The 21,864-nt window shown below is 41.4% G+C and overlaps 1 long non-coding RNA gene across 1 annotated transcript in view; it reads left to right on the top strand.

Annotated features, from left to right (window-relative positions):
• The window catches only part of LOC137561574 (uncharacterized), a 31,844-nt gene extending 10,408 nt beyond the window's left edge, over positions 1–21,436 (top strand). Inside the window, exons 2-3 of the long non-coding RNA XR_011030058.1 lie at positions 15,572–15,640; positions 21,235–21,436. This is a non-coding gene — a long non-coding RNA (uncharacterized lncRNA). The remainder of the gene's footprint in view (positions 1–15,571; positions 15,641–21,234) is intronic.
• The last annotated feature ends 428 nt before the right edge of the window (positions 21,437–21,864 follow it).

Here is a 21,864-nt window from a genome sequence, read left to right as displayed (position 1 = left end):
ATGGGCTACGGATGGCTGGTGGAAGCCCCAGGTAAGTCCAGATTCCATTTATTTTTGTGTCCAGGGTCCCTTTAAATAAAAGTTTAAAAGACCTTTTAGGTGTTTGGGAATGGGATTTATGGACTTTGAGAGAGCTATCTTGTGGATTTCTAGCATTATGAACACCTTAAGATTTTAGGACAGTTTTGATGTATTGCAATTGATAGGGATATCTATTTTATCATTCCTGAACATTCAATAATTAATGATTTTCCACAAATTGTAAAAAGCTGAAACACATTGTTTTTGTTACAGAATTTTAATTAGTGCACAAAAAATTAAAACTGCTCAGCCATTGTCCTTTTTCCTGAAGTATAGCTTTTTTTTTTTTTTTTTTTTATTGCTGGGAGTTTCTTTACAGTTGAACAAAAGAGAGCAGCACAGTTTTGTTGCAGAGCTGCTGGGATTACAAATGAAAACATTTTAAAGCAAACCTGAAGCAAGAAAACTTACTTTAGGTTAGATACTCCCCTATAGAGAGGGGAAAGGCTCTGGATCCTATAAAGCCTTCCTAGTCCTCTCTCCGTCCTGTTATTCCACCAATGTCCCCTGTTTAACTACCTAACGACCGCATCACGCCAATTGGCGGGAACACGGCGGCAGCCCCAGGACCGCTAACGCCAATTGGTGTCAAGTCCTAGGGTGGGGTTTTGCAGGAGATCGCGCATCGATGCACACGCATCTCTGCTTGAATGACAGAGCTCCGCTCTGTCGTTAGTCTCCCAGTGGCGATCGCCGCTAGGAGAATGATAGACGGCAAGACTGCCGTCTATTTACATGGTGCAGCGCTGCGATCTATGGCAGCAATGTACTGGGGACAGCCGTGTGACACGGCTGTCCCCCGGGAAGCAGGAGAGCGATCGGCTGATGTCTATGAGAGCCAATCGCGTTGATTGGCTGGCTGGGGGAGGGAGGGTTACAAAAATAGAAAAAAAAAAACAATATTTATTTAAAAAGAAAACAAATATTTGTAAGAAAAAAAACACTGCAGGAGCGATCAGAGCCCACCAACAGAGAGTACTTTTGGTGGGAAGAAAGGGGGAGGGGGAATCACTTGTGTACTGAGTTGCACCGGCGTACCTACCGGGGATGCGACCCCATCAGCCGCAGGGGGGCCCGGGGCTGCTCTAGGGCCCGCTCACTGTGCGCAGGGGGGGGGGGGTGAGCGCCGCCGCCCGCCCGATTCTGGACCCCCCAGCAAGGTGCTCAACTGGCCGCAGCATCTAATAGACGCTGCACCAGTTCATTCCCCCCAGCCCCGCTCCAGCAGCCTGCATATTCCTCCGGCAGGCAGAGCAGGGCTACGGCAAGATGGCCGCCAAAGCCCTGTACTAGAGACTATTTGTGTCTCCAGTACAGGGCTTCGGCAGCCATCTTGCCGTAGCCCTGCACTCTGCCTTTCAGCGCGGGAGATGTGCTGCAGACTGCAGTGCAAAAAAGGATCGTCGCTGGAGAGGCCGGGAGAGACTCCTGACAGGTAAGTGAATTGTTTTCTTTTTACAGGTGCATTTTTTTTCTGGTAACTGCTGCCCACATTACGATATTCTGGTGTCTGCTGCCCACATTACAATTTTCTGGTCACTGCTGCCCACATTACGATTTTCTGGTGTCTGCTGCCCACATTACGATTTTCTGGTGTCTGCTGCCCACATTACGATTTTCTGGTGTCTGCTGCCCACATTACGATTTTCTAGTGCCTGCTGTCCACATTACGATTTTCTAGTGCCTGCTGCCCACATTAGGATTTTCTAGTGACTGCTGCCCACATTGCAATTTTCTGGTGTCTGCTGCCCACATTGCTATTTTCTGGTGACTGCTGCCCACGTTACAAATTTCTGGTGACTGCTGCCCACGTTACAATTTTCTGGTGACTGCTGCCCATGTTACAATTTTCTGGTAACTGCTGCCAATATTACGATTTTCTGGTGAACTCTGCCCACATTATGATTTTCTGGCCCACATTACGATTTTCTGGTGAACTCCGCCCACATTACAATTTTCTGGCCCACATTACGATTGTCTGGTGAAATGCTGCCCACTTTACAATTAATTTACAGTGAAACGCTGCCCCATTACGATTATTTGGCACCCATGGGGGGGGGCCCATCCAAATATTCGCAGGGGGGCCCAGTGATTTCTAGTTACGCCCCTGCTGAGTTGTATGGCCCTGCAGCAAGGCCTTAAAACTGCAGTGGCCTAATTAGTGAAAAATAGCCTAGTCACTAGGGGGGTGTAAGCCCATGCTCCTCAAGTGATTAATATTCCTGCCTGGCTGTGTCTTTGGGCCTCCTTGGACAGGCTTTAGAAGGACTTGGCTCCCCGAATAGTTCTGAAGACTTGCAGCTCTGTACTGCACACGTGCAAGTCCGTGCTTGCGCAATCGCAGTACGGAGCTGCTAGTCTAAAGAAGTACTCGAAGACCTGAGTACTTCCAAAACCTGGCCAAGGAAGGACAAAAATATATTCAACCTGCAGGTTGAATAATTTTACTGGGAGGACAGCGGTAGAATGAGAGCACAGGGAGAGGGTATCTAACTTTATTTAAATAACTTGCTACAATAGACCTGACTATTATGGGCAGATTCGAAAAGAGACATATTTATCTCTAATCGAATCTGATTAGAGATAAATTTGTCTCTTGGTTTAAGTTGCCCATAAACTACAGGCCAATTCCCGTCCGATTTAAGCATGAAATCTTCTGAGCTCGCCACATCTGCTCCACTGCTGCCCCCCCCCCCCCCATGTATAAATGTTGCCCCGTGTGTGTGCATTTATACATTACCTGTCCGGTAGCAGCCTCCATGCGGTGACAGTCTATCTTGCCGAGCAGCCGCATAGCCATATACACACGTACACTATAGCGGCGCATAGTGTCTGACGTCAGACACTATGCACCGCTAATGCGCATGCGGAACCCGGCGAAATGGGCGGCCACTGTGTGGAGGCTGACACCGGACAGGTAATGTATAAATGCACACCAGGCACAATTATGCATTGTGGAGGTGAGGGCATCGTCACTCTTTCCGAAATCGCCCGCCGTACCGCCGCACACCTGACTAACCAACTTTGGCCTGACATCTTGCGGCATGCACGATTGAAAATGTGACCCATTTCCATCCCGAAATTGGTCATTTTGTCAGTCGGGCATGCACTTGGCAGCACTGATTTTCATCCAATTAGATTATAACAATCTAATTGGATGGTCGATCGGCTGCCAAATCTTCTGATGTATGGGCACCTTAACTATTTATGCCGTGCAGACGTGAGCCTCACGTCCACAGCAGCAGCTGCTACAGCCACAGGGACGTGCTAGTCACATTCCTACAGTTTGGGGTGACAAAAGTCCCCTTTGCCAATCCATACATGTCCGCCGAGAATAAATATTGTTCTTGTTGAAAAAGTGTTTGTTCTTAAATAGAGCTGCCGCGGTTCTTTCCGCCGCTGATCGTTGGATTTATGAATGGGAACAAAGTTCCCATTCATTAATCTCCCCGCAGGCCACCCGTGATTGCAGGCTTCTATTGAAGCCTGCGTTACTTCCCTAGTTACAATGTAGCAACAAATTGTTTCCAATGTAGCATACTTATACACTAATGGCATTTGCTCAGCAGGGACATCTTGTGGCCAAATAGTAAAATGACACCTACTGACTTTAGGGAATAAAAAAAAATTTAATATCCATGTCAAGAGGGCATATTATACATTTTATGGGCTAAAAATTAGCGATGGATGTAAAACTAAAAAAAATTTACCTTTATTTCCGAATAAAATATTGTCACCATACATTATATTAGGGGTATAATTTTAACGTTGCAATAACCGAGACAAATGGGCAAATAAAAGTGTAGATTTTAATAACGGTGGCATGTGGTATTTTAAAAATATAATGGCCAAAAACTGAGAAATTATTTTTTTTTCCATTTTTTTTTCTTAATTATTCCCGCCTAATTGGTGGAGGGAAAAACAAGGTATAGATAATTTTTTTGTGATAAGTAGTGATAGTTATTGGGGAATAAAAGGGAGGAGCGCCGAAATGGGAACATTCCTCTCGTCCATGTAGTGAAAAATACCTGTGGGCTGAAGTGGTTAAAGGTCTCTTTAAAAGATTTTCATGCCAGAGATTTGTGACCTATTTTTAGTTTGTGCAAAATGCATTAGATGAAGGACATGTATAAACACAGACATCTTGGAAGACTATGGGTTTGATCTGATTAATTAAAGGATACCCGAACTGACATGTGACATGATGAGATAGACATGTGTATGTACAGTGCCTAGGACATAAATAACTATGCTGTGTTCCTTTTTTTTTCTTTCTGTTCCTGAAAGAGTTAAATATCAGGTATGTGAGTGGCTGACTCAGTCCTGACTCAGAATCAGAATCAGAATCGTTTTATTTCGCTAAGCATGACTGGGTCAGGCCCGGAATTGGGTTTGGCACAGTGGAGCAGTACATAGAAAGAAATGCAGGAAAAACCGTTGGAATGACAGTAATACCTCATACTCAAATATAGACATATACAGATATACAGTCAACATTAGATGTACATATCGCTCAGTATTCATCTTACAAAAACACACACTGCTGAAGTCTACCGTGCCTATGCAGGTGGTAGGGTTCTGATAGAGGGTGGTAGAATATTAAGGGAGTTCAGGAGGCTAAGGGCCGTCGGGAAGAATGAGTTCTTGTGTCTGGTGGTCTTGGTGGGAATGTCGCTGGCGGTGGCTCCCACATACCAGACCAAGACAGGAAGTGACTACAGTGTGACCTTCACTGATAAGAAATTCCAACAATAAAACACTTTCCTAGCAGAATATGGCTTCTGAGAGCAAAAAAAAAAAAAAGAGATAAAAAGGGGAAAATCTTATCAGTGAGGGTCACACTGTAGTCACTTCCTGTCTGAGTCAGGACTGAGTCAGCCACTTACATACCTGATATTTAACTCTTTCAGGCAGAAAAAGAAAAAAAAGAACACAGGCACAGCATAGTTATTTGTGTGTTAGGAACTGTACATACACATGTCTATCTCATCATGTCAAATGTCAGTTCGGGTATCCTTTAACTAGAAGCAAGCACCGAAGGAACAAGTATCTCCTGAACTAACAGAGGTCATTCAGCATTGGGATCTTACATCATAGAGATGAGCAATGCAGTGCAAGTTTTCTGACTTTGTTGCAAAGTAAGAAAGTAACTTAAGTGAGGTCAACTTATTAAAGTTCTCTAGAGCTGGAATACACTTGAAAACAATGTATGATATTATTAGGCCAAAGGTAGTACTGTGCACCTGGGCCATAGGCCAAAGTGGGATTAGTGAATTAGTGTCTTTGCTATTGCAGTAAGTGCACATCCTATGTTAAACTTATTTAACTTAGACTCAGATTTTTGTTGTTGTTTTTAATCCTGGACTAATTGCAGGCGCATGTACATAACTGTATTGGCACAGCTGTTCATTTAGCAACTTATACCGACAATGCCAGCCAATAAAGAAAATCTATTCCTTGTGTCTTCTTCAACTCTATATTTTAGCGAAAAGGCCTTAGAACACTATTGTGATTTTGCAGCATAAGTCTTTTTTCTTTCTTGCTTTCTTGCTTTCTTTCTTGCTAACTTCCTGCTAACTTCATGCAGATGCCATAAGGAAGAAATGTACTATATGGATACTACTTGTGCTGCTTTCTGTTTTACTCTCCTCTATCATCCGAGTGTTAGTTACTGAGAAAAAATCCCTACTGTTTAAACATAGCATTAAATGAATTCATTCTGACGTGTTTATATTGTTGTAAGCTGCAGTGGTTCACATCACTAACCACAGTTTGGAATTGTTTATTGACAACCTCCTGAATGATTGGCCTGGCTTGCTTCCTTATAGAGCATATAGAACACATTACCACTGAATAAGCCTCAGGTGAAGCTGTCTCACCACCATCTGCATAAAAGAGTACAGCTTATTGTTATATCATTGTGAGACAAGGTCAATTGCATGTGACATTAATGGACTTCATGCTAATCTTTGCAGATATTTAACTGTTGTAAGCTGGACTCTGGAAAAGCTAAATTTAGAAGCCCAGAGCGAGCAAACGAGGGAGAGTTTAAAAAAAAGAAAAACCCTGGCATTACAACGGTGCTACTGTTGATTCCTTGATGTGATGATCACCTAAACTGCTAAGTCAAGCACAAGTACTTTCATTCCAGGCCAAATGCCCATTGTCACTCGCTAAAATATAACAACCGTCCTAACAGAAGCATAACATTGAGAGATTTTATTTCTAATTAGGATTGAAAGAAAAAAAATAGTCCTATAGGTTTGGCCATGTGTTGCTAGAGATTTATTTTTCTTTTAGAACAAGAAGAGGTCTACAATTGTGCAGAAAAGCCAAGTATTTCCAGGAAGCTGTTTTTTGCAACTGATTATTTTGATGATTAAATTGAGTGTTTTTCCCCAGTCACATCGACCTGCTCTAGTTTCATGTTCCCATATAAGTTATTATAGAATTTTTCCTGTTGAATGCTCACTGTTCTTCATGGCTAATTTTTAAGCATGGACGTTGCAAAGAAATAAGCCACTTTAAAAGCCGTGGAACGTGCCTAAAGTTCTGCGTAAAGGACGCATTTTCAGTGGAAGTAATTTGATTTTGTGAACTTTTATTTTTTTTGTATACACTGTTTATGCTCTTTTTTGCTTTGCTTGCTGACGTGAGTTGTAATCTGGTGCATACATTTTTTTCCTGTGAGAGCTTTAGGATTGTGGTGCTTTAAAACTGATGGTCAGTTATGTCTTTTTAGAACATCTCAACACCAAGATCAGTACGGTAATTATGGTGCACTTGCACCTGGTAATTTTGATGCTCGATAGACAATGTTAATATCAAACTTACTGGCGCCCGCTGTGTAATTATGGTGCAGGGTACATAGCAGAGATATCCCGGTATTTATCAGCGGACCAAATTAGTGGTTTTCAATAAGTAGGGAGTAGGTATGTGTTAGTGTTAAGTGTTGGGATTAGTGTTAGGTGTAGGTAGGGGAGAGTTAATGTGAGCGTTTAGGTCACAATAGGTGATAGAAGAATATCGGTAACATTACCAAAATTATACTACATCCTGCGAACAAAACTAAATTTCGGCTTTACCAAGCAAATAGAACAAGGAGCCTTAGGATAAAATACATCATGGGTGATTGACTATCAGCAACACAAACATTACCAAGGATATCTTTGCACTGGTGGATACTGTTTTTCTGTGCACCAAAATTTCCAAGTACTGTATTTACATGTACATCTTCACAGGACTCAACACCCTTACACAAAATCTCACTCCCTCATCATATGCACCTCAGTACTTACTAAATCCCCCAAAGTTCCAGCAATGACATCAATTGAGGCTCTGGTGGGCATCCCAGTATATTCTGGAAGTGTTCATTGACCTGATCTCTTCTGGGAGTGGACATGCTATTACTGTCACTGACCGATGACTTCTATTTGACTGAACGACTTTAGGAATGGCTATAGAGAGGCATAGAGTGAGCCATGCAACTCTCATACACAAGTATCTAGGGGGGGGGGGAGTCTGGGGGGACATAATACTCATTTGGGTCAAGTTGGAGGTGCATGATGGAGGGAATATACCGGTAGTTAACCACTTCCTAAAATAAGTCTCTGCACTCTCCTCCCAGCAAAATTTTAGATAACACTGTTTGTTTCTCTGACCTGATAACATCAGTACAGAGTTGTAAAGGAATTACAGCAAACCCATCTCCTCCTCCCAGGGAATTCAATGGCAGAATTAATTAGCAAACAAGTGTAGAATACACATTACAGGAGCAGACAGTAGCAGATTGTACACTTAATTGTTAATCTAATACATTATCAAAACAAATGAACTGTTAAAATAAACAGGAGAGATAGACAATGTGTGGGTTTAATGTACAATAAAACTGTTTACATTAAAGCTATAATGTATGAAAGTGGATACATTGTGTATTTTTTTCACTTTTTTTTTCTCCAGGTTTTTCTTTTAAAATGCATAGAAAATAAGTTAATTACTAAAAACACATATCAGCCACAAAAATCCTTATTTCTCCTAAATATATATAAATATAATATATATATATATATTTAGGAGAATATATATAATCATTTAGTTGTGATAATTATTGATAAAGTTATTGCCAAAGTTATCAGAGCTGAGCTGAAATGTGAAAACAACCAGGGTAGGGAAGTGGTTAAAAGGATACTTAAGCCTGTGGAAAGAAAATCAGTTCTACTCACCTGGGGTTTCTACCAGCCCCCTGCAGTTGTCCTCTGCCCTCGCAGTCACTCACAGATCCTCCTCTCCCCCGCCTACAGTCTCACTGCACCTGCGCAGGCCTAGCCATGCGCCTCCTTCTTTTTCAGGGATTTGAAGCGGCTGGCATGCGAGCGGTCACCCGGGAAACCATCTGTATACATAGCGCTTATACCCAAGTCTCCACTTGTGAGTGCAATTGTTTTTATCTTTCTGGTCTTATTGAACAGTTTTACACTATGTGCTGTACTTTTAGTTTGTACAGTTAGTTGCTGATGCATATATGCAGTACTGATTGTACCTATCCCTGTATGCTATCAATCCTGCCTCCAGAGATCCTAGGAGGTTTGCGGGGTGAGTGCAGACATTTAGAGGGAGTGTTGGTGTGCTCACCTAGGGTGCTAATACTAAAACAGTAACCCACTGGAGTTGTCCATTTTTGAAGATGGAGGTGGGACTTATCTATTGAAATGGAGTTGCACTGTTGTCTTATTTGCTGGGTTTTTCTTGCATGTGTTTGCCTTGAGAGGAAGATAAACCAAGGAACCAGTGGAAAAAGGACTATATTGGTGGATGGCATCCTGGACTCCTATGTGAACTGTTTGGTCTTACTCTGTTCTAGGCCTTGAGTGTATAAGTATTTATCTATACCCTGCATCAGGTTTGAAGTACGCACACCACATATTGCGGATTGATATCCATAAGCGCAACCCCCCCCCCCCCCCCCTTTTTGTATTAGCAGATCAAACTGAGCAGGATCTTTTACAACCTTGAAGACGGCATACACATAAGTGCCTAGCAAATTGATTGTTGGCATTAAGTTTAGGACCAGGGATTCAAAATGGCCAACTTTAAAATGGCTGCCATGGTCAGCACCCATTTTGAAAAGTTTAGCTTTAGGTATAGCTCAGGGTGCAAAGCCCCACGTGGCCAGGGCTCCACATTCTGGCATCCCAGCCTGCATGGGAACAAGGGGTTACAGTGGCTTGGGAGGGGGAACCCCACTTCATTTTTTTAATTTAAAAAATGAACAGAAAAAAGACATTTATATACATTTTAATACAGTAACTGTCATTTTACTGCATTTAACGTGTGTGTGTGTGTGTGTGCGTGCGTGCGTGCGTGCGTGCGTGCGTGCGTGCGTGCACACAGAGAGAGATATAGATATATGTATGTACGTGCGTACGCCTCAATTTATGGCTTTAAAGGAACTTTAAGGAGCCGCATTGACATAAAACAATATAGTTTTGACATAAAAGGATAATTATCATTGTATGTCAAAACAATATTTAGTGTTTTAAAACACTTCAGCGGCTCCATTATTTAATTTTTCACTGTACCCCTCCCACCAGCATTCAAAATACTAAAGGTACCCCCGGAAATCCCCCCCCCCCTCGTCTTTAGTAGCCAGTCAAAATCGTCCTGTCCATCCCCCATACCATGCTAATGTCATCAAGTAAATAAAGTTGCTGAACAAAGCAGCTGATGTCTTGTGAGCATTTCAAGCCAAGAATCCATAGGTGTTTAAATCAGGAAGACCCAGCATACAATCCTACAAGATAAGATTAGTTTAATGTAATGTGACACATTCATGTGAATTGGTGGTTTGGAAACTCATTACAATCTTTTAGTCATAATTAAAAAAAAAAATAATAAAAAAAATGCAGTAATCTAATGGGGAAAAAATGCTGACACTAGCTGATCGAGGTTACAGCTCATTAGCTGGTACATTAACCAACAGGGAAAGTTGTTGGTTACCATGGAGAATAGATGTGAATGGGATAAAAAGGTTCACATTTTATTTACACCGTGATCTCCAGGGGCCATATGCAATTCACTTTTTCTCCTGAGTTTTCTCCCAGGTGATATTTTCACAACTTGTGAATAAAATGCTTTTTTAACCACCAGCAAGCAGGAAAATACTCTAATTTTAATGTTTTTTTACCTGCTTTTGGTACTCTTTCAATGGCAAAGAGAAGATGAAAAAATATCTCCTTGAAGAAAACTCAGGTGAAACAGTGAATTGCGTATGGGCCCAGAATTTGTATTTTATACTGTGAATCCCTGCGACTATAGACTTCAATCTGCTGACAGCTACTCTGTACAGTAAGCAAGGTACTGGGGAGTGGTCTGCAGGTAAAATTAACTATTGGGCTATGAATGAATGAAAGAACAGCAATCCTCCTTTTTACATTCTTTATAAATACACCCTTTAGAATAAAAAAAGGTTTTGAGGGCAAATCAAAATAGTAATGGCATTGCGTGGGTTAAAAGTATATTTGCAGATAGATAAACATTCTAACTTTCGTTTTAACTTTGTGAAGGCTCTCTACTCTTACTGATAATTTGTGTGACAAAGATGTTTGTTCCCAAACACCCATCAAATAGTTGAATAATTGCCTGGACCGGTCACTCTGCCTAGCTACCAACGGCACCATGGGGACTCAAGTTGGCATTAGGAGGTAGCAGAGAAATGGTCATGGCAGAGTGGATAGCGGGCGCACACCCTTCAAAAATCAGTACAGCACATTTAAAATAGGCCTACAACCAATGAAGGTCAATAAAAGGTTAATGTAGGTTCTACCAATGAAATGCTTCGGCAGCTCAGACACCAGAACACTGGAAAAGTTACTGAACAAGCACGTACAGTAGATTTACATTATGCAAGTTCCATTGGGCTACATTCAATAACCTTTACTGTGCGGTGAAAGAACATGTGAAGCTTAATGTGAGCAATGCTTGATGAGTAATGCACACAATGCAGGTAATGTGAAAGCTATTACATATTTGCCAATGTGTGCCTCCTCAGCTAATAGCTTCTGTAACGGGGCACACTTTGTCAAGGTATGTAATAGCTTTCATGTTATGTGCTTTACACGTGTTACGCATCATAACTTGCACATAAAGGGGAACTGTAGTAAAAAAGTAATGAATAAAATTGCATTTTAAAATCTTAATTTATAAATTTAGTCAGTATTTACTCACTGTTAAATACAGTAGTTCCTCATCCTGATTTAAACCCTCACATTAATCCCAGGTGGCGACATCTTTAGTCCTGTCAGGAGCAGAAGGTGTGTTTTCTGAGGATTTCCAAAGCAATTGAAAATGCCTGATATCCCAGAATGCTCTGGTAGAAGAATTGTGCATAGTTAAGCAGGCTAAGTTGAGCATCACTGGGAGGGTGAGGCTACGTACCAATATATACAAATATACAATATATACAAATATATACAATATCTACAAATATAGGAAGAGTCTCTGATGCTGTAACCAGGAAAAGTAATTTAATAATTTACTGCATCCTCCTATATGCAACTAGGGTGCCTCTTTAAACTTCATGTGTGCTATCAGAGCATAATACCTAGTTAATCTCTGCCTCCTTGTTTCCTTATCTTCTAATTGGATAATTACAGGTTTATGTTACTTCCCTTTGCCCCTACACCACCCAGCTTTCCGCACACACTTCGCACACACTTCTAGACTTGTCTGTTTTTTCCAATAATTGCTTATGACAGAGAACAAAATCATTGTAAATTAATCACTAGAAGCATTCTGTTTATAGCTTAGGGAAATAAATGCAGGCTGCTAAGTTAAAATCAGGACAAACCTCTCACCTTTTGTCAAGGCATAGAAGATGAATATTTAGCGCGGCAGCTGCAAGGTTAACCCTTGTCATCATCCACACTGATATCAACTTGGTGTTGGTCCATTGTTTCATTTGGAATGTTAAGCGGAGATGTTTTGACCTACCACATCCATTATCACAGGCTAAAAATAACTTAACAGGACCCACTTCACTAATGTTAGGATACAGCTTGCTACAGTGCATAATATGGGATGTAGGAGAAATCTGCATTTCCTTCTTATAGGAAGCTATTATTGAAACGAGGTCATTTAGGAAAGCCAAAATGTTTGCTGGTATCTCAGAGCTTAATCCAAATATCAATTGATTTATGAACCAACTTTGCATTCTGAGGCTTTCTGAAAGGAACCATGTAGTGAGAGGGATATGGTGCTTTTATCCCCCTTTAACGAATGCTGCTTGCTCATTATTCTCATGCTGATAGAGAGAAAAATTAGGAGCATCAAAGAGCTCTAACTGGAGGGTACCACCCATGAGGCAGTGGATGGAGGAGCAGTAACTTCACTAAAAGTGAAGATCTAAATAGAAAACGAAATAAGGCCCAGTTCACATTGGCATAAAAAGTGGTCCATTTAGTGAACCTTACCGCAATAGATATACATGGATTCAATGTTAACCAATGGATCCATTCACATTGATCTGCTTAGCAAGATCAGTTTGGCACATTCCACTAAGCAGACTGTATGTTTGGGGAAGCCGCAATTTTTCCAGACAAATGAACCAAACTGAGCGTAAATGGAGGCTGAAGCAGTGCATGGGAGTCAATGCCAAATGGATGTATACAACCCACTGGCTATAAAAACAGCTCTCTCTAGCCAGTTCCTGTCAACTCTCTATGATCCAATGCCGTCTTAGTTTGCACATGTGCCCTGCACTGATACAGGCCTGTGTACCTGCAGCACATACATACACGGCCGTTGTACCTGCAGGCCCACACACGCATGGCCTGTGTACTTGTGGAACCATGCATACATGCATTTGTAGGCTATAGGGACTTTATTTTTTAATAAATTAATAAAAAAATAAAAAAAATACACATATCAAACTGATTTGGTCTGCCACATTATTGCACCTGTCCCTCAGTGGACATAAAATAGTTGTCCAAAATGTCCCGTTTTCAAAGGCACACAATTATGGCCCTTGTGGCATGCCTCCGCATAGGCCTAAGCGTTAAAACATCTGGAAGGTCAATCCTGGCAAATAAAATTGTCGGATGCACGCTGCATTTACATCTGCTGCAGCGTTGTCAGGCATAATTTGCAGTGGTGTGTGAAACATCCTCCATTTGTGTGCCAGAATTCCGTAGGTACATTTAACCATTTAATAGGAGAAAAGCTGGAGTTGGCACTACAGCGGCATAGCATACATAACTCTGTATATAGAACATGCAGTGGATAGAGATGAATTTCAAGCACACCCCTTCTCAAGAACCTCTTCAGCGTGCTCTAGCTGTAGAATATAGGTGACGGTTAATAAAGATGGAAGGAAAGCTGGCACTGCTGCAAATGTTTAATTTATTGCTTCAGGTTTCAAAAAGCTGCAATTGATGGTGCACATACCACCATTAGTGAGAAGAGGCGGTGGTGGTGGTGGGTGCAGGGCACAGAATGCCTGATGGCCGTTTCACACTAAACATCGCTTCTACTGAGGCTTACAACCATAATAAAATACTGCGATTGTTTGCAGATTTTCTTTTTCACGGAAGCAGCGCAATTGTGAAAATGCATCTGCAGACATACTCGGGGTTGTCGGGATGATAATTATGAGGTTTAGGGGTCAAAAGTATTGCATGGAACCATGGGGAGTGATTTGAAATCGACTGACGAATGTTCACTCTCAGCACTACCCTTCACTTCTATATAGTGGCAGTCGTATGGGAACACATGGATGTCCTCTTGTGCCGTATCTATACATCATTATGACAGGACAGGAGTCTCCCATGGTTGATTCTTATTTATAGAGACATGATGGAGAAAATAATGTTGTTTTGTTTCCACAGTAGACAGCCAGGTAACTGCACACATTTCTCAATATACTTAATATTAAAAATAGCCTAGGTTCTGAGTTGAAATCCTGTAATTATCAAGAAAATTTGCTGCCTAATTATTCCTAATGATTCTTCAAAATTATAATGCAGCTGCAATGGTAAGCACACAAAATAGCTCTTACTGGAATGGCTTGTGTGAGAGCAGAAAGAAATTGCAATGAGCTCCAGTTTTTTATTATTATTTTTTTTAATTTGTGTCACAAAAAAAAACTGTTTTTAAAATAATTTGACACAAATAAGTTTTGTAAATGTATTTCTTAACAATGAAGAAGGGGCTTATACTTTACCTCTGATGCCTGATCACTCCCAATTAGTCAGAAACACTCCTCCCACATAGGCATGTAAGTGGAGTCATTGGTCTGCTAACTAAAGCCAAACCTGACTGACCTGACAGGGTTTGGACTAGTCCATCTACTCATGGAGGGGTCTCAGGTATTTCTTTATTTACAAAAGCACTTAATGGCTGTTGCTTAGCTCAACTGCAAAACAAATTGTGCAAAAGAGTAGGGAGGCTGGCCAGCTTCTTTATATAGATCCCTTACAGGGAGTGCTTTTGTAAAGAACAAATGAAACCCAGAGAATCCTCCACGAGAAGATGGGCTAATCCAAAATCTGTCAGATCTCCCAACTCTTCACTGCCTTCTGTAAGTGACAACAGCATAGGAGAAAAGTAATTTTTATAGTGCATTTCACTCTTTGAGTAACATAAATGTTATATATGCATTTTACAATTTTCCACAATAGTGGGGTTTTAACTACTTAAAGACCACCTCACGCCAGTGGTTGTGATCGCGGCGACAGTCCTAGGACCGCCTAACGCCAATTGGCGTTAGGTCCTGGAGCCGGCTACTGAAAGAGATTGCAGGGTGCGCGCGCATCTCCTTCTCGGGGGGCGAAGCTCCGCCCCCTCTTCAGTCTCTGAGCGATCGGCAGCAGCACTGTACTGGGGACAGCCGTGTGACGCGGCTGTCCCCCCGGGGGACAAGAGAGCGATCGGCTCTCATAGGGAGAAGCCTATGACAGCCGATTGCGTGATTGGCTGGAGGAAGGGAGGGGATTTCTAAAAAAAAAAAAACAGAACCAGTAAACATTTTTTACAAAAACATGAACATAAATGTTTATTAAAAAATAAAATAAACACAAGGGGGGTGATCAGACCCCACCAACAGAGAGCTCTGTTGGTGGGGAGAAATGGGGGTGGGGCGGGGGGAATCACTCGTGTGCTGTGTTGTGTGGCCCTGCAGCTTGGCCGTAAAGCTGCAGTGGCCAATTATGAAAAAAAAAAACTCTTTAGGGGGGGTTTACCACTGTGGTCCTCAAATGGTTAAGCAGTGTTATTGAAAGAAAAGCCATGTATAAGTTAGCATTATCATGATTACAGGTATATATTTTAACAAAATAAAAAAGATGATGGTGCAGCTTAATGCTACCCAACATTGCTTAGTATTGTTGCCTAGATATCTTTTTGATAGTATTAAAATGGAAAAAAAAAATATATATATATATATATATATATATATATATATATATATACTAAAAATCTGTTTTTTTTTATTTTTCAGCTGAGAAACTTATGAAGGAAATGCAAGATGCTGCTGTAAATTCAATTCCATTTTATGCTTTATGATAAGGTAACACATGAAAAGGATAAATAACTTTTTTGAAAATGGTGTGCCAAAATACCGTTCCCTTGGTTGGATATAAGACTTTAATAGAAAATATATGCTTGAATTGATTTTTTGTGTAGTAATGGATCCTTTGAATGATTCTTTTTGGCGAACCTTCTTCCTGCATTTCTGCATGATATAGGGAGAGAGAGGGCAGCGTGTTCCTATCCAGCTGACTCAGACTGACTCAGCAGCAGGTCAGGACACAATTTTTCTCTCTGAAATAAACATCAATTCCACAGCAAAAAAAAGATGCTTTCAATTTACCGGATACAACACTACAAAGCAACCAGGTAGACTACATGAAAGAAAAATGGTCCTGCAGACATTTGTCTGAAACAGGAAAAGATGATGTCAGGAAAACCGTGTGTTTCTGTGATGATAACCTCATTTACAGGAACACGGCGATGAAAGAAAAGCACTTACTGACTCCCTCTCACTCAGTGATTAGAATGACAGTTACCTTAAAGAGGAACTCCAGTGAAAATAATTTAATATAAAAAGGTGCTTAATTTTTACAATAATTATGTATACATGATTTAGTCAGAGTTTGCTCATTGTAAAATCTTTCCTCTCCCAGATTCACATTCTGACATGTATTACATGGTGACATTGTTACTGTGGGCAGATTATGTAGCTGTTCTGGCTTTAACAGACAGCTATCAACAGCCATTTCCTGTGTGTGTCATTGTTACATTGTGGCAGTTTGCCCAGAGTACCGTACGGTACCAGAGCCTCTTGTGGGAGGGGTTTCAGCACAAAATCAGTCATACAGCGCCCCCTGATGGTCTGTTTGTGAAAATCATTATATTTTTCATGTAAAAGTGGGTATCAGCTACTGATTGGGATAAAGTTCAATTCTTGGTCGGAGTTTCTCTTTAAAGGCTTCCTGCACTTTTGTTCAAACATGTGCAATGGTGTATGTGCTATACAAGTCCATTGTTGTTTAATGTAATTAAAAATATATTCTGTAGGTTATAGAACTTTCTAATATTGGCTCAAAAAAATCAACCTAAGTCTACTAGTAATTATGGCAACAGTGCATGGTTTGGTATGCAGGGCCTCCAGATTCCAGAAGTCTTATCTGTCTGCTTGTGTGGAATGGTTCAGCTCACCTAAAGCAGCGTACACACGCCGGACTTTAGGCAACGACGGGTCCGTCGTTGCCTCCCGCTGGGTGGGCGTGCCAGCGACAGTCCGGCGTGTGTACGCTCTGTCGTCAGACTGATACGGCTGTTTCTGAGCGATCCGCCCGGCGGATCGCTCAGAAACAGCCGTATCAGTCTGACGACAGAGCGTACACCCTGGACTGTCGCTGGCACGCCCACCCAGCGGGAGGCAACGACGGACCCGTCGTTGCCTAAAGTCCGGCGTGTGTACGGACCTTAAAGGTTTCCGCAAATTGGAAGTAAAATTGCTGGCATGTTAGGAGCCCTTTCATAAATCTAAAAGCAGATGACTAAACATCACTATTATTTACACACCATCAGAGAGAGCTCACTGATGAAAATGGAGGCATACAATGGTCACTTGTTTTATCACATTTTTATTAAAATAGTAATTTGTGCCATGGACAGATGTAACCAACGGTAACCTGCTCAGGTTAGGTTATCCTGAGTCGCCGGTGCTCGATCCTCCGGTGGGTCACCAATCCACTTCATGTAATCCAATAAACAAGGAAGAAAGCACACAACTGACTTTTCAACTTGTGTTAATCTAAACTTTAGCAAATACACGTTTCGGGGTAACTCCCTTCATCAGATGTACGTGCTCCCACAGAAACACAGTGTTTAAATAAATGGACCAAGTGCACCACACCCATCAAGGACAACCCCCTCTATGGATTATGGACTTATTTCATATTGGATAATAATGTGGTAACCCTCATAGGAATGTCATGTCATGGGTCAGCTGACCAAAGAGGGGGTTGTCCTTGATGGGTGTGGTGCACTTGGTCCATTTATTTAAACACTGTGTTTCTGGGGGAGCATGTACACCTGATGAAGGGGGTTACCCCGAAACATGTTGTGTATTTGCTAAATTTTACATAAACGCAAGTTGAAAAGCCTGTTGTGTGCCCTTTCCCTTGTGTGTTTAATTTGTGCCATGCACTTTAGTGCTTCAAGTTTTCTCAAAACCTCAGTTCGGGGTCATTTCTGACTGTTTTGCTGCCCTAGGTAAGGCATATGTATTGCTATGTTTTTGACGTTGCTAAGGCCTCACACTCGACTCACACCAGCCTATAGGCCGGGTAAATACATAGCTTACAACTTCACACTGTATTAGGATATTTATTCAATTATTTACATTATTTACAGGTATAGCAGTGAATCATGGATAAGTAATAGAGTAAAGAATCAATACATTACCGGATATTGCATCATCACTCCGTATCGGGGGACCAGCGATCGTCAGGAGGCAGCGCATACACAACATCACACAACTCGTCAGTAGTGGAGAGTCCCATCAGAGCAAGGGAAGTCTCTCTGTCTTATACTCATAGCTCCACCCATTTATCCTATTGCATCTTGGGATGCTCAGGCATGAGCTTCACTACGGTTGGATGACTTATAGTCAATATTCTCATGAACAGGACTAGTTCTGGTTAAGTCCCGTGTGAACGTGCAATTCCTGAAACAGTTAATTCAGGGTTACGCGCTTATTGCAACACAATGTTATATAACCATATCACGTGCCACGCATGCTCAGTACTTGTTGTGATAGGGTGTGTTCGGCCTTCAGCCTATCCACAACGTGGAAGTATGATTCATCCCTCGTGATCACTGCGTGATGCAGCGCAAACAACATGTTTTGATAACTTGCAATAACCTCTTGGTCTGTCCATGGTTTTCTATGGAGAATGGTCTGCCACTACTAAAAGATACAAAATATGTCCTATCTGCCTACAGACTAGCTTGCTAATGTGTTTTTCTCCTAACAGCCAGTCATTCACACAAGCTCTTCAGACTTGTATCACAGCATCTAAAGTCATTATCCACCTCCCGTATGCCCCCCAGCCCCACTGGTTCCTGAGATATGGTTTATCAATGGGAGGCTGTAATTTGGTGTACAGGTAGTTGGAGGGGGGTCTCTGATCTGGTCTGATGATTTATGGGGGCATAGCAGAGCGCGGGGGGAACGAAGGGGGGATCGAGATAGCAACAGAGGCTGGGCAGTATAAGCAGACCCAGCCTCTGTGTGCTGATAGCATTGTTAGAACTCACCTCGGGTTCTCTTTAAGATATGGGTTTTTAGAGACCTAGTTCTAGATTCTTATTTTGTCTTTATGTGCATAAAGAATACAAACAGCACTGGCTTTATGAAATTATATTTCAGCCTGCTTTACTCACTTAATTGACAAATGGTATTTAACCTCCCCGGCATTCAATTTCCCCAAGATTTCTGTGCAAAAAGTGATTCAATTAATTTCAAATAATTTTCAAGCTTTTTTTGCCTCCAGATGTTGATGACTCTGTGTGGCCCTGATTCGCTGGGGGAAGATGTACGGTAATCAGAGGCAGAACCAATCCACCAAGGGGGAAGACATTGGGGAAGCTATCAGAGGTACACGACAAGGGATCAGCACGCCAGTCGTGAGTATAGGTTAGCCAGACATTATTACCCAGTACAGGTTAGCCAGTTATAGGTGCCGCAGTATAGGTAGCCAGGTATAGATGCTGCAGTATAGATTGGCCGGGTATAAATGTCCCCAGTATAGTTAGGCAGCTATAGGGGCTGCAGTATATGTAAGTCAGGAATAAGTGTCCCCAGTAGCAGCCTTTACCCCTCTCCCTCCTGACCCCCCCCCCCTCTCCTGACTCCCCTGGTGGTGCTGTGTGAGTAGAGAACAGGGAGTTTTACTCACTGTGGCTCTCTCCAGCATTGATCGCAGATTCTCCTCTGCATGCAGCTCCGGGATACTGCTTACAGTACTGTACTAGGGACGCGGCTTGATGTTGTCATCAGCTGCGTCCCCGGTACTGTGAACAGTAGCCCAGGGTTGGACGCAGAGCAGAATCGGCGATCATCTCTGGAGAGAGCCTTGGTGAGTAAAACTCCCTGTTTTCTACTCACAGCGCCACTGGGGGATCAGGAGGGAGGGAGCCACTGGGGTATCAGAAAAGAGTGAGGGGGTATCAGAAGGTAGAGAGGGAGGGGGGATCGGAGCATCAGGAAGTAGGTAGGAAGAAGGGGGGAGATGTTGCCATACTGCTCTGCCCCGCCAGCTCCATGTGGTCTTCCCTGGGACTGATAAATGCAGGTTGGCACACTGTGGGTACTCAGATCGCTACCCACAGTGTGCTGAGAGGCATCCATCAGTCCCAGGGAAGCACAAAAGCAGAAAAAGTGGAGCCTGCAGCGCAGCTAGAAATCTCCGTGGTGGCATGAATGAGCCTGACTCGTCCATACCGCTTTCAGCAAGTGTTAGCTGGATGAGCCAGGCTCATCCATACCGCTAGGAAGGTTAATCGTAGTACATGATAATTGGATCTAAACAATTTCTAAGCATTTACTATTTCTGTTAATTAGCTAAAATACTAATTTGGTGTTTAAGCTGTATCATTTTCTAAAATTCTAAATTTGTTATTTTTGACTAAGTATATCAAGCCCGAGTACCACCTGGAACCATCAGAAGTAAAATTACACGTACCACTAGGCTCTAAAACACAATATAAGCTTCAAGTAACTGATAAAGGCCCATATGCAGTTCACTTTTTCTCCAGAGTTTTCTCCTTGGTGATATTTTCACAATTTGTCATAAAATGCATTTTAAACCATCAACAAAGCAAGAAAATACTCAAAATAAATTTGATAGTACTTTTTCATCTACTTTTAGGTAAAGTTTCAATTGAAAACTGCTAAGTTGTTTTTTTTTTTTATATAAAGAGAATTTGAAAATTATCTCGTAGGAGATAACTCAGGAGTAAAAGTTAATTGCATATGGGCCAAAATCTAAGCTGTACAGTTTTCAACTCAACTGTATTCTGCTGCCTAAACTGCTATTAAATAAACTAGAATGGTGGAAAAGTGGCATGGCCTTTGTCTTCACATGTGCATTTACATATGCTTGTAAGCTCTGTGCTTGACTATGATGGGCCTGGGCATGTGCTGCACAAAAACACAAGTGGTCTGTGATTTCTAGGACGCATGAGGACTAAGGAGTTACTTCCACTCCAATATGTGTGACCTGTCAGTTGTTGATTATCTGCAGTTTGTTAAACAAACACGGGACATTTTATCAGGTCAGCCGGTGAGAAGATTCCTCCTTCACTTCTTTATACGGGCGACGTGTTGCAACAAAGGTGCAATAATAGGTGAACACAGCCTTGCAGTATTTTAGAAGAAGCAGTAAAGCATCACAGTGCTTAATATGCTCCTACCAAAAGTATTGAGGGCATCACATTCAAAATGAGCATATATTTAAAAAATAAAATAATTATTATTTTACAGTATTAGCATTTACAATGTTGTTTTTTGTACTATTTTCAATTTAATAGGTTTGCAACTCAATACATTTTATTGTTTTTGTTTTCTTTTTTCCTTCATATTTCACTCAGAATCATCTTTTTGGTAAAGAACGTGCAGTTTTTCCTAACCGTAAAGTACAAAACAGAATGTGTAGTGCTGATATTGCAGACGAATAATCTAAAACTGTGAAGACATGTGAAACCTGTATACAGCATATACAAGCAGATGCGCTCAACCCAGTAATGCATACTGTATACTAAATCAAAAAGAAACAGTTACATAACATTTAATCCAGGCATGATAAAATAGTCCATAATTTGACTTTCTAATAAACTAATACATACTTTTAAACTGTGAGCAATTTTTTGTAGTGTCTTAGGCCTGGCGAATGTTTTGCAGGTCAAATACACCACTCACTCAAAGAAAAATAGATGTTTTGAAGTGTTTGCCAGACAATCTAATAAAAACATGAAAAAAACAATTGATTTACCACTTTGCGTGCCTGGGGGTTTCCCCCTAAAAAAACAGAACAATTTTCTACATTTCACACTGCTCCCATTCATTAGCCAATAACTTTATCACTACTTGTCACACATAAATGATCTATACTTTTTTTTTCGCCACCAATTAGGCTTTCTTTGGGTGGTACTTTTAGCTAAGAATTATTTAATTTTGTATGAATTTAAAAGTAATAAGGGGGGAAAAAATGAAAAAAGTAA

This window comes from Hyperolius riggenbachi, chromosome 3 (genome assembly GCF_040937935.1).
Source record: "Hyperolius riggenbachi isolate aHypRig1 chromosome 3, aHypRig1.pri, whole genome shotgun sequence".
Taxonomy (NCBI): Eukaryota; Metazoa; Chordata; class Amphibia; order Anura; family Hyperoliidae; genus Hyperolius; species Hyperolius riggenbachi.
This window is presented reverse-complemented; position numbering and strand designations above follow the sequence as displayed.